The sequence below is a fragment of the Dipteris shenzhenensis genome, chromosome 8, assembly GCF_047967505.1.
Source record: "Dipteris shenzhenensis isolate YYH24624 ecotype China chromosome 8, Dip_SZ_1.0, whole genome shotgun sequence".
In the NCBI taxonomy this organism is placed as follows: domain Eukaryota; kingdom Viridiplantae; phylum Streptophyta; class Polypodiopsida; order Gleicheniales; family Dipteridaceae; genus Dipteris; species Dipteris shenzhenensis.
This window is the reverse complement of record NC_141603.1, coordinates 54,193,554-54,205,985: the sequence shown is the minus strand read 5'-3', so window position 1 is coordinate 54,205,985 and position 12,432 is coordinate 54,193,554.

Below are 12,432 nucleotides of genomic sequence, written 5' to 3'. Positions count from 1 at the left end.
CTCTCAAACAGTGGAGTCGATGCTGCAGTAAAAAGATCATCCTGCTCCATGCTATCATCCCTCCCTTGATGGACATATAAATCCCGCACCATATCGTCAAACACCTTTTCCTCCATGGCTTCATGAGGTAATGGCGGAGGGCTACTATCACCATCACTTCATGCATCTGTAACGGTCCCTCCTGAAGATCCCACCTCATATCGTCGATGCTTCGCCTCCTCATGGCGAGCATAGGGCAACATATGCGGGTGTGGCACTGCATCCTTTATCAAATTGAAACGGGATCATAACTCAAACATATGAACACCCATAGGTATCTCAATCAACCTTAACTTACAAGCTCTTACCCTGTTTACGGTCACATCCCATTCTCCATACTTTGAGATGTGATTGAGTGTAATCCTGCGTGCACGTTACATGTTTCCTCGACATCGATCACACATACATTTGATTTTTTGCTCCAACCACATTTCGCGATGGTAGATACGGAGGGATTCATCCTCACTGGAGCTACTTGTTGAAGATGAAGACATCCTACAAACAAACAACCCACAAAAATTTTCTCTTCTTCAAATGTTTAATTTTAAACTCTATGGCGCATCTAAAAGCGCGTCTAAAAGCGTGTCTATTTGTTCTGTGGTGCGCGTCTATAGGCGCATTTAAAAGCGCATCTAAAAGCGCATCTAAAACCACATCTACTCTGTGTATTTAGATGTGCTTATAGATGCACCTATAGACGCGGCTTTTAAACCTACTTTTAGTGCACCCGCTTCGCTTTTCTTCACATTACTTATACTTCGTGGCTTGCTTCCCTCCTTATTAGTAGATCCCCAGTTTCGACGCTTAAAAGAGAGGCTCCCACTCTTACTTCCAAGCTTACACTTAAGAGGAAGGCACCCACACTTACTTCCAAGCTTAAAGGAGAGGAGGGCGAACAAGGAGGAGAAGCAACTTTGAAAAAGTAGAAGAACCTTCCATACCTCTATCCAAGGTAAGTCTTTTTGCAGTTGATATTTTTTGGAAGTTTGCTCTCTTTGGATTTGTACTTTCTCGTATCCAAAAAACACATGATCTGGGTATTAGTGTCACGTTTGTGTGTCGGGCGCAATGTCCTTTTCTACTTTTTAGAAAAGTCCGTCTGTTGGAGCACATCTATAGGCGCCTCAGAGCGCATCTAAAACCGCATCTACGGGTGCATCTAAACGCGCGTCTAGCCTATTTACAGACACAAGCAGCCACGTCTATAGACACGCTGTTATACGCAAAAATAGATGCACTAGTCAGATGCATCTATAGACGTGCTTCGACAGTCAATAATCCAGCTTCCCTTCCCCTTTCTTCTCAGCTCATCAGTAATAGATTTTTTTTTCTTTTTTCCAGTTCAACATGTGGCGAGGAAGCGCTTCTAGCTCACCTGATCCTCGGGATTCTATTTGGAAGGACTTATATAACCTTTTAGGGCACCCTCCTAGTCCTGCGGAGTTATACGGGTATATGACAGGTACTTTAAACACCCCCCAAGAGTCAACACTACAGACTCCAAACCACCCCACACCATCTGAGATCACCCCAGCGGAGTCAGCACAGCCCAACTGGCTACACAGCACAGGCCCCTCTTATGCCCCTTCCCCCATGCTGTCTTATGCCCCTTCCCCCATGCTGTCTTATGCCCCTTCTGCCATGCCGTCTTATGCCCCTTCCCCCATGCCGTCAGGAGGTCCTTCTGTCTCGCAGAGCCATCGATGTATTCCTGTGCAGTCGAGACTCGGTTCTCCAGCTACGACTAGTCAGCGTAGTCCTGTGCAGTCTCCAGCTACGAGTGGCCAGCGTACGAGCTCGACACGACATGGTAGCAGGCATAGTAGTAGGGAGAGCGGTGGGGGATGCATGGCAGGGTGCTTTGGGAGGGGTGGCGGTAGGGACGATGATGATTCAGATTATTTAGACGTGCCTCCGGGTGATGGTACGATATTCTATGACATCACTCAGACAGGAGGCATCTTGATGGATGCGCGGGGGAAGGACATCATGGCCTTCATGCACTCTGTAATTGCTAACAATTACAGAGATTGCTTTATCCACTTCAAAGACCAACCAAAGAGGTTGGATGATGAGACCCTCGCTGCTGTTCGCTCTAGGTATCCTAACCCCCCCAATTGCCAGTTCACAGATAAATGGGCCAAGTCAAAGATTGTTACGATACTTGGCAATAAAAGATCTTTGCTTATTAAGAGGCAGGCACTAGTGGAGATTGCCAGGCTTGAGGGAGGTCAACCACCAAGGGGCCCGCCCCACACCGCTCACAAGCGTGAGTGGAAGAAAGCAATGAAGTCAGCGAGAGAGGACCCTAGTTTGCAGCACGTGGAGGCACGAAGGATCCAGATGGAGGAATATGGAAGCGTGCATTTTGGAGCAGGGGTGTTGATTCATGGGAGGCCCAATTTGTAAGTATCGATCTCAAATTATATTGCTTATGTAGTTTATTAGGAGGTTGTTTCATTGTACTAATCCCTCCGCAAATTGTCTCGTCTTGCAGCTTGAGATTGTGGGCAGATACCCTACTCCTGTGGAGATAGCCTACCACTGCCACCATCGCAGAAGAGATACATGGAGGCACTTCTATGATGACGGGTTGATTACTGAGGAGCAGTATATCTGGGCTACTGGAGCGGCCCCGAGGTATTTGAAAGTAATTAAATAATGCCAATATAATAAGTAAAGATTTGATTTTTCATACATTGAAATATGTTGTCCCTTGTTTATAGGCCCGTGCACAAGATGACGAGGAAGACGAGGAAGGAGGCGCAGAAGGGAGCACAGAAGGGAGCATGGAAGGCAGCGAGGATTAGTCGTAGAAGTAGTGCTAGCTAAACCTTTTTGTACTTAAAGCCAGTGGCTTGGCTTCGTGCCTCTTGTATATACACTCCTCTTATTTTTTGTACTTGAAGCCACATGACGTGGCTTAGCTTCATGCGATATGTACATACAAGCACTTTTTGAGCTTTCAATTTTATTGCGTTTTGGAGTTGTAATGTTTTATTTGGAATTTTAATTAAAATGCGATTGCATTGGCTGTAAGAATTGAATCACACAATGTGGAAATGGGATTCTTGTAACTATATACCATACACAACATACACAGCATTCTGTAAATTAAAAAAAATATATTATAAAGCACGTCTATTAGTGCATCTATAAATGCATCTATATACGCATCTGTCTATTCGAGAAGCGTTTATTTTTGCATCTATAAATGCGTTTATAAAAGCATCTATTTACGTGTCTAAATGCACGTCTATACGCGCGTGTCTACTATATAGACGCGCTGATAGACGTGGGTCTCCAGACGTGAAAATAGACACGCAAATAGACACGCCCGTAAGTTTTTTATTTAGTTCAATAAACGCGTCTGTGTGCACGTCTATGGGTGCTATGTCTTGTTGTGAAGCGCGCTATTACTACAATTCGTACTCCCACTGGATGCATGAGGTGTTTGAAGGGAGCCTTTACAAAGAGCAAGAAAAGAGGTGTAGAGCAATTATATGGCTTGAAATCTCATGATTGGCACAAGATGCTCCAAGTAAGTATTTTATGTGCATAATATCTTTTTCCTTTCAAATTTATGAGTGAATAATTATAAGCAACTAATCAACCACCTCCTCGTGGGTTCAGTTCATACTACCTACTAGCATTTCACGTAGTGCATCGAAGGACGTGAAAGATTGTATTTACAAGATGGGCATTCTTGTGAGGTACTTTATATGATACAAAATATGATGCGTATCAATGCTCCATGCAAGTTTGAATGCATATTGCTAATATGCTGTACTTTTTCATTTCTAGGTATGTGAGCTCAAAGGAAATAGATCCCACCATGCTTGAGAATGCTCGAGTTATGTCAGTGGAGGTGGTTTGTTTAGTGGAGGAGACATTTCCACGTTCTATTCTCACAAGCCAACTACATCTTATAGTGCATTTGGTGGATGAGATTGCTATATGCGGTACTATACATGCACGATGGTTGTTCTTCCTCGAGCAATTCATGAAGACCTTGAAGGGCTTCGTGAGACAAAATGCAAGACCCAAAAGTAGCATGGCCGAGGGCTGGTTGGTACAAGAGTCACTTGTATATATTTCTGAGTTTCTTGTTGATGTGGATAGCTCTCTCCCACGACTATGGAGAGATGATGAAGACCTAAGGATGACCTCTATTGTGCCTCAAGGGAAAGGACGCAACAAAGTAATCGACACAGAGTTGCATAATACTATCAACCTCTATTGCATGCTTAATAGTGATGTGATGAAAAGATGGGTGGCAAGATACGAGGATGCAAAGGCAAGAATACAAGAAGAAAGGGCCCTCTTTCATACACACCACGGATCATGTGTGCCATACCCTCAGTATCTAAGAGCACTTCCAAAGGATATTCATGTGGATTGGCTACTTGATGAAATGGAGAAAGCAGAGAAAGACGAAGGGATGCATATCACAATGGAGGAATGGGAGTATGCTAGGGGATGCATGAGCAAGGTCGGTATATAGAATGTTATGCATAAGTTAGGAGCTTTCAATAATTTAGATTTCTTATTTAATTGATTTTCTCTTGGTGTAGTGCACTATGTTCAATGCTATATGGTGTGAGGGCAAGCATTTTCGAACACAACGGATTGATGATAAGAGAAACAAACAAGATTGCGGCGTCATTGCTAGCTTTGAGGGAGCCAATGGAGCCATGGATGATTATTGTGGCATAATCCAAGATATTATTAAGCTTGACTTTCGACACTTCTTTGTGTATGTTTTGGATGTAAAGTGGTTTAAGTAAGTGGTGGAAAGAGGCCCTAATGCAACAATCAAACGCCATGCAAGTGGCTTTGTAACTATTGACTCCACAAAGTTTTGGCAAAGTAGGAAGGACACACTAGTACTACCGCAACAATGTGAACAGGTACTGTGCACACATATAAAAATACTCGCTTTTAAATATTTGATGCAAGAAAAATAACATGATTGTATTTGTGTTTGAATTAGGTTGTCTATCAACCAATGGTGGATAATAATAGATGGTGGCATGTCATACCTATTATGCCACGTTCCAAAGTGATGTATAGTACATTTACTAATATGGAGCATATGGAGGATGATCATGGCCATGGAGGTGATGATGACCGTGATACGAGAGAGGAGGATGATCATGAGATAGGAGATACAGATATTGAGGCCATTACCCATGAGGACGAGCCTACCATTGGTGATGCTGATTTCGATGAGCACATGAGTAGCACAAGTAGTAGTGGGTTGAATGTATTTGTAGATCTAAACAGTTGTTTGGATTTTGAAGTAGATAGATTGGCAAGGGTTGATCTCATTGAGGATGAGATTGAATCGTAGCCCCATCATTGATATTGGCAAAACTATTTTACATATTGTCTCATTCTCCTCACCTCACTTAATTCTCGTATATGTGGGCTTGCAAAAAAGCATTGATGTTTTTGTTAAAATTATGTGCTTTGGTAATCATGGGCAATGTTTAGAAAGCAATGATGTACACCAAAATCTCACTTTCTGTATTCTCTGGTTTGCGTTTATCTACGTGTCTAAATGCGCGTCTAATTCTCAATGTAAACACGCAAATAAACACGCTAATACACGGGTAAATAGATGCGCTGATAAACGCCATGTTAGATGGGCCAGTATTTTCTCAGTTTAGACGCGCAAATAGACGTATTAATATATGTGCAAATAGATGAGCTGATGAACGCAATGTTAGACAGGCCCGTATTTTCTTAGTTTAAACGTGCAAATAGACGTGTTAATACACGCACAAATAGACGAGTTGTTAGACGCGCTTTTAGATGCGCTCGTAATTCTTGTACTCAAGCAACACCTATAGACACGCCCGCTATTTTGCTCGTCTACCAAGCGCGTCTATAGTTGCTTTGTGTTGTTGTGTAGTAGTAATAGTAGTAGCAGTTTGCATTTTCTTCGCCATGTATGTCATTTTGTATATCTGCTCGTTTGAGCAATTTTGTATCACCCTTTCGAAAGGGTAATTTTGTAACAAACAATGTTGTATATGTTCAACATGTATATGCTTTTGTTGCTCAATCATTTCATTTGAGCGATTTTGTATCGCCCTTTTCGCAAGGGAATTTTTGTTATAAAAAACTTTTTTTTGTAATTACAAAAAAAAAAAGGATTAGTGGGGCTAAACAGGGCCATAGCAAGCCCTGTTTAGCCCCATTAATCCTTTTTTTAAAGTTTTGTTGATCGTCGCTATATAGCGACGTTTACCAGTGTCACTATATAGCGACGATTATCAGTGTCGCTATATTGCGATGTTTAACAGCGTCGCTATATAGCAACACTTTATAGCGACAGTTCTTTTTTGATGCTTTTAACGACTTTAATAACGACGTTTGCGCCCGTGAAAAAATTTTTTTTAATGTAAAAAGCATCGGTATTTTTGTCGAAAAAGGGCCTATGCCTTGTAGTGTAGCCGAGTGGGTCTCTCTCTCTCTCTCTCTCTCTCTCTCTCTCCGTGTCTTATAGCCGAGTGGATTCTCTCTCTCTCTCTCTCTCCGTGTCTGCTTGGAGCTCGACTGAATTTTCTCTCTGTCTTTCCATGTCTAAATGCAAGTGGAGATAGGAGAAGAAAAAAGATCGGCTATCTTGATTTGAGGGTGAAGGTTACATATTAATTTGATTGGTGTTGGGCTTCTCACATTGAAATCTTAGACACTTGATTTTGTAGAAGATGACTCTATCCTTCTTAGTCAAAGTGAATGTAGGTAAGAAATTTGATCCTTTGCTTTGGCCTAGGGAGGACAATTAAACTTGTGGGATAGCTCCCATATTTTATTTAAATTTAGAACTTGTATTAAAAGCTATATGTCTATTGAAAGAGAAATCAAGTGCAGTTTTATAGCTTGCCTTCTACTGAGAGGATTTTGATTAATTGTCCTTGGATTTGTGCAGGTCACCGAGGAGACTCTCTATTAGCTTTGTCCTTGCCTACACCGAATACCATGCCCGCATCAAGAGATGAAGCGAAGAAGATGCTAACAACGGTGGGTATGGATTATGATACCATCCATGATTGCCGTAATGACTGTATTCTCTTTCGTCATGAGCATGGAGATTTGACTAGTTGTCCGAAATGTGGGAAACAATGATATAGAGATGACTTGCAGGGTGATCAGATACCGGTAAAGGTCTTGAGACACTTTCCCATCACTGCAAGAATACAACACATGTTCCGATGCAAATCCATAGCGGAGTTGATGACATGGCATGCATCTCATCGGTCCACTGATGACACATTGAGGATTCCTGCAGATTGTGCAGCTTGGAAGCACATAGACAATCAGTGGCCAGACTTTGTGAGGGAGCCATGCAACTTACATCTTGGGCTCGCCATGGACGGCATGAATCCTTTCAGGTTACGCTCGACATCTTGGTCGACATGGCCCATAGTTGTGGTGAATTACAATATCCCACCATGGCTAACAATAAAAAAGGGACACCTCATGCTTGCACTACATATGCCAGGGAAGTACAAGGCAAAAAATATGGACGTGTACATGGCACCTTTGATAGAGGAGTTACAGATATTATGGAGAGGAGTGCGGGTCTTAGATATTTCCAGAGCTCCTAGACATACCAATGATATTTTGGTCAGGGGTATCTTGATGTGGACCATGCATGACTACCCAGGATATGGAGAGTGCGGAGGTACGTGGTTGTGTCTTTACATGTATAATATAGGATTATGCCTCTATGACTCTTTCACATGCATGTCTTATACTAACACATTCATGCACGCGTGCAAGACTTGTTAAAAGTTGGTACCATGCTTGTCCTGTTTCTGGACCAGGTTTGAAATCGCTTGCACGATACTCCAAACATATGAGGAAAAATGTTTATGAAGGTCATGCTCAATACCTTCCATTGGACCATCTCACGCGTGGAGGTCAGCTTGATTCACCACCATCATATTTAAAGGCAAGTGACTGGATTCAGGCTTGGAGGCAGAATGGAGAGGAACCTCCTCCTGGTATGAAAAGGCTATCGATCTTTCACGAGCTTCCTTGTTGGGGTCAGTTACAAATCAATCATCTCTTGGATCCCATGCATATCTTCAAGAATGTGGGAGCTACTATATTTGGGCACACTTGGTTGGTTCCAAAGACTCGAGAGGAGTGCAAGAAGACTTGCGTGCTATGAATAGGATGTCTCGTTTGTGGCCCCAAGTACATGCTTTCGGAAAAATTATCCTCCCGAAATCAACAGTCAAGGGAGGAGACAGCAGTCAAGGCAGACATTGCCTCTTTTCAAATACTCACAGGGTACATGCGTTGCTTAAAAGGAGCATTTTCAAAGGACAATAAGCTTAGTGGGCTCAAGTCCCATGATTGGCTCAAGGTCTTAGATGTATTCTCAGCTTTAGGATTAGTGTACCGATAATCGTGATGCATTAGCGTAATTATGATTATGTTATATTGTTGACATGACTTCTTTGTTGCTTTGATATTTCATCCTCCCAATTACAATAAAAGGGTGCTTACAAGAAGATGTTAGAAATGCTATATTCAAGATCAGTGGTGTTGTGAGGTATGCTTACTATCAAATTGCATTGATTGCATTTTCTTCAATTTAAGCTGAATAATCTATAGACTGATTATGAATATATCTTACATGGGCATGTGAAATAGGTGGATATCTCAAAAAGAGATCTCCATATCGAGCATCAAGAAGGCTAGGGTGGAATCCATCGAAGCCCTATGCTTGCTTGAGAAGCACTTTTCCTCGAGCATTATGACAACTCAAGTACACTTGCTTGTGCACATAGTTGATGAGGTGGCTATTGCAGGTACCGTTCATAGTCACTAGATGTTTTTTCTCGAGCGATTTATGAAAACTTTGAAGGGATTCGTAAGACAAATAGCAAGACCACAAGCAAGCATGGCAGAGGGATGGCTTGTGCAAGAGTCATTAGTATATATCACGGAGTTTCTTGCATCCACGGATCCCGATATGCCGCAAGCTTGACATAACAAGGATGATGATCACATCATTGGCGAGGCTCTCCAAGGAAAAGGGATTGAAAGAAAGATGAGCGAAGAGCAAATGGAGAAATTCAATAAGTTTTGTATCGTCAATAGTAAGGAGATGTAGAAGTGGATTGAGAGATATGAAGCGGCCAAAGCAGAAAGAATAAATGCAAGGACGAGATTCAGAGTAATGTACAGGCGATCGCAACCATCTCCATGAGATCTGGCTCTTCTCCCCACTCAGATGTCACTTGATTGGCTACAACTGGCTCTACGTAAAACCGAACGCGATGGAGAGACTATAAACGAGCGCGAGCAAGAGTTATCATCTAGATGTATGATGCATGTAAGTTTATTACCTCTTGACGTAATTAAGTAATTATTTGTGGCAATATATGCCATAAAATAGATGCATCTTCATTGTTTTAATGATGCTCTTTTACAGTACAAAAAGTACAATGCATTATGATCATATGGACGACATTTTCGCATGGAATGCACTGGATTCAAAGAGAGTCATGTATGATTGTGGAGTCATGGCTAACTTCACACAAGATAGCCGAGCAAGTGCTTCGGATACTGAACTTCTCTCCTCATAGTTGGATTATTGTGGAACCATACGCAAAATGTATGAAGTTGATTTCAGACAATTTAGTATTTTCATTCTTGATGTAAAATGGTTTAGAACTATTTACAATGGTCCCCATGCGATAGTGAGAAAAGATAGTAGCAGTTTCTTTGCAATAGACTCCACCAAACTTTGGACCGATGAAAGTGATACTTTTGTTCTTCCCGAGCATTGTGAGTAGGTGCATACTAATGATTTAATTAATCGAAGCTTTCATTTTTAAAGATCCATTGATACATGTACTTAAGCATAATTTCATATATATAATTGATGACATTTGGCACCCATCTTCAATATAGGTGGTTTTTCATCCGCATCGTTCTGATCCAAGATGGTGGTATGTGATCCAAGTTGCACCATGAAGTAAGCAAATTTTTGAAGATAGAGATGTGGATATGGAGATGCCACTACCAATGCCGGATCCAATTGATCCAGATGAATCTAGCGAAGAAGATGAAGATCACAATATGAGCCAAGAGGAAGATGTGCATAATGACATCGCACGGGAGGAAGATGGAGATCATGATATTGAGGAAGGAGACGATGATAATCAAGACTCACCACACTTTATTGAAGAAGATGATCAAGTAGTCTTCGGTGAACGTATGATGCTAGAGTACAATGACGATATAGGAGATGAACTCGGTATAGAGTTAGAGATAGACTTGTTTGGCACGTTAGACTTGGCTTGAGATGAAACCGTTATGTAAATGCTCTTCGTTGATTTTTTTCATCTCAAACTTGGATATGAATATATGAGCTTCAAAGACTTGATGTACATGCTCTCGTAGTTTTATTTTCTCAAAAGATCAAACATGTATGAAAATTTAAAAAAAATTGCCATTGGAGAAAACTAACTTTTAAGGTCGATATAAGAAAAAAAACTCTCTGTAAAACGTCGCTATAAAAAAGTATCTCAGTGTCGCTATATAATGACACTTACAATTCTGATAAAAGTCACTATATAGCGACCCTTAACGAGGTGCGCTTCCAATACCGATGATTTATTCCCCGCGCACGCTAAACGTCTACTTAAACGTCGCAATAGGATTTGTGTGTAGTAGTGTATGCATGTTCTTCACCAACACTATGTTGCTCTACTCAATTTGTAATATAGTCTTAAAGCCAAAGGTTAAAAGGCTTCTAGAGTTCTTGGAGCACTATTATCCAAGATCTTGCACTACAAATGATGTGGAAAAGGTGACTCTATTATGTTATGGAAATGATGTACAAGATTCAAATTGGCCAAGGCATAGTACACACACTGACCCTAGCTATCATCCAAGAAATAGTACACACCAACGCCAAGTATCCTTGGATCACCTAAGGCATACAATAAAGTACATTTCTTTTGCAGTCATGGTGACCTACTCCTATGGTCGGTAGCCATCTAGACATCATCAATGAGGTCTACCAAGTAGGCCTTAGCTACATGCTGCAAGGCAAGAAAAGCATTTGTTTGCTATATGCTAAGGATCCTCCATGTTCCCTTTCTTGTACCACCTAGACATATGGCTAATGTTTAGGTCTTACATGATCTCCCATACAACCTTTGCAATGCTCACCTTCAAGATAAGGAGATCGATAGATTTCTAATACTGTCATATCTCCCAAAGTGACATAATTCTATGTTTGAATCTATGCTTCTTCGATTCAATCATTGACCTCAAGTGGGAGGTCTTTGGATTGGATTTAGTGATGCATGGAGAACTAGACCCTACTACTATCCTCCCTTGGACATTGAGGTTGGGGTTATGGATCTTGTCTCCCCTTTTGTGTTGCCACCTCTAAATAGATTTTGTCATTCAAATAATTTTAATTCATTCTCTACTCCAATTGTCATAACACTGCTTCTTCATCCTCTTCTTCATATGCCTCATCTTCTTGCCTCTCTTGCCTTTAGATGGGAATGCTAGGACATGATTTTAGATGTGTGCCTCCTCATGGTTCCTCTTTTTGGGTGGGTTTCTAAGTTGGGGGGGAATTGCTCGTGGTCTCCTAGTTATCAGACTTAGGCAACTATTGGCCTAGTTTTTTGGCATTTTGCTTGGTTCTGGCCATGGGAGATGGAGAGAAAGAAAGAGACGGTGTACAAGCAAGGGTGCTATGGGGGATCAAGGGCAAGTGGGAGAAGGTGTGGGAGTATGAGAGATCTCAACAACGAAAGCAGAATGAAAGAGAGTGAGAGAGAGGGAGAGCCACACAACTTTTGGTGGGTGCAGATCACCCTAATCTTCTATGTCATCCATATATATATGTGTTTGAGTATTGTACATAACTAGGGTTAAGGTATAGTAGCCTTTAACCCCCACAACCTCCCACTTAAATTCAAATGTGACTTTAAGGGAGAACAACCAATGAGTATACTATCCAATGTCCATCAATACATGACAATACTCAAACCGTTGACTAGGTAGACTATTCATCAGCATATCTACAGGGTTATCATCTGTATGAACCTTGACAAGCTCTATGCGCTTGTCCTCAAGTATCTCCCTGATGAAATGGTACCTAACCTCAATGTGTTTGGTCTTTGAATGAAAGGCCGGATTCCGTGCTAGCTGAATAGCACTCGTGGATTCACTATGCAATGTTGATACACTTGTATGAATCCCCAAATCTCCCACTAGCTGATCTAGCCATATAGCCTCCTTGCAATCCTCTATGGATGGAACATACTCGGACTCTGTGGTAGATAAAGAAATGCACTTCTTTACGTGAGACATCCACAACACTACACCACCTACAAA